We start from the raw sequence: 1,345 nt of genomic DNA, 5'->3' as shown, positions 1-1,345 counted from the left end.
TCGCTAGTCGCAGGGAAAGGCTTGGTTAATATTTCTTGTAAAACTCATCAATGGGTCAGTCTGTAGCCCATCTCTCTTGTCTGATATTAATTTTAACATTCCCGCTCGCTCTACCAGGCAGTTTAGACCTTTGCTTTTAAAATTTTCTAGAACAAATTTCGAGTTAAACGAACCCTTCCGCCGTATATATCACGATTTCAATTCTCATTCCAGCACATTTGATCTAACATATTCTCTCTTTACCATTAAAAAAAATATTTTATCTACTCTTAACAAGTAACATTTAAAAATTATAAACTTTAATCTAATTCATAATTTTGGCTGTTGAAACTTTTGGTTCTGTAGCTGAGCAGCTTAAGATCGCAACGCTTAAAACTCTCTTACCTTTTTTTGCTTGTTACGAATTTCCTTCAATTCATTGTAGGCAATGCCTGGAACTTTCTGCATTCAATAATTTGATGCAAAGGAACCTTGCAGTTCTTGTGCAGCTGTATACGTAAAATGTAGGTGTTCCCTGTGGCTGCTTTTGAAGACTTGGAGGAGAAGGCTCAAGAATTTGCCAAGCAGCTTCGTAATTTGTATCTGTTACTGGTAGATGTTGAATGAATATACCAACTTCTCCACCTAATGATGTCTTTAATCGGAACATCTTTTCCATTTTAGTAAAGTGCTCTGAATTATGCACCAAACTTTTAAAAAGATCGCGGAATGACGACCATAGTTTCATTTCACCATAATATATCGGAATTTTAATTTCCTGCATTTACTATACTAGAACACATTTTTGGGTTGTATTGTTCCTCTTTAATTATTCTGTAAGTATTTCGAGAGTAATTGTATCTTTTTCTCGAAATTTTCTACTTGATAATCAATAGAGTTTTCCGTTATTACTTTTAGTTGGATATTTTGAGTCTCTAAATAGCTTCTTCTACATATTCAAATTGTATTTGAAGCTTGGTCTTGAATTCTCTCATTTGCTCGAGAGAATCCAGTTCGTTTTGCTTAGTTTCGTCAAATGTATTTTTGAGCTTTTTTGCACGCCGTTTATAGCTTTTTTCACTGCCTTGTTGCAAAGATCCAATCAGCCACTTGCTGCTTACTGCTGAAGGACCTTCGGAAACATTTTGAACTTTTAAATTTTGAATGGAATTTTCCTTTATTTGAATTACATGATCGTAGTAGTTTTTCGCAGTGTAATCATCTGCTTGTTGTTATGATTTGCTGTTAACTCTTTTATAATAGTCTGAATATGCTAAATAATTCCAGACATGAAGCTTTTCTAATTTTCCGCTCAGAAATTTTTGCTCCTCCAACGAAGCCGGATCGCCCAACTCCTTCTGTCAAT

Source organism: Bactrocera latifrons, unplaced genomic scaffold (assembly GCF_001853355.1).
Source record: "Bactrocera latifrons isolate USDA-ARS-PBARC rearing strain unplaced genomic scaffold, ASM185335v1 scaffold_1170, whole genome shotgun sequence".
NCBI lineage: Eukaryota > Metazoa > Arthropoda > Insecta > Diptera > Tephritidae > Bactrocera > Bactrocera latifrons.
Note: the sequence above shows the minus strand (reverse complement) of the source record.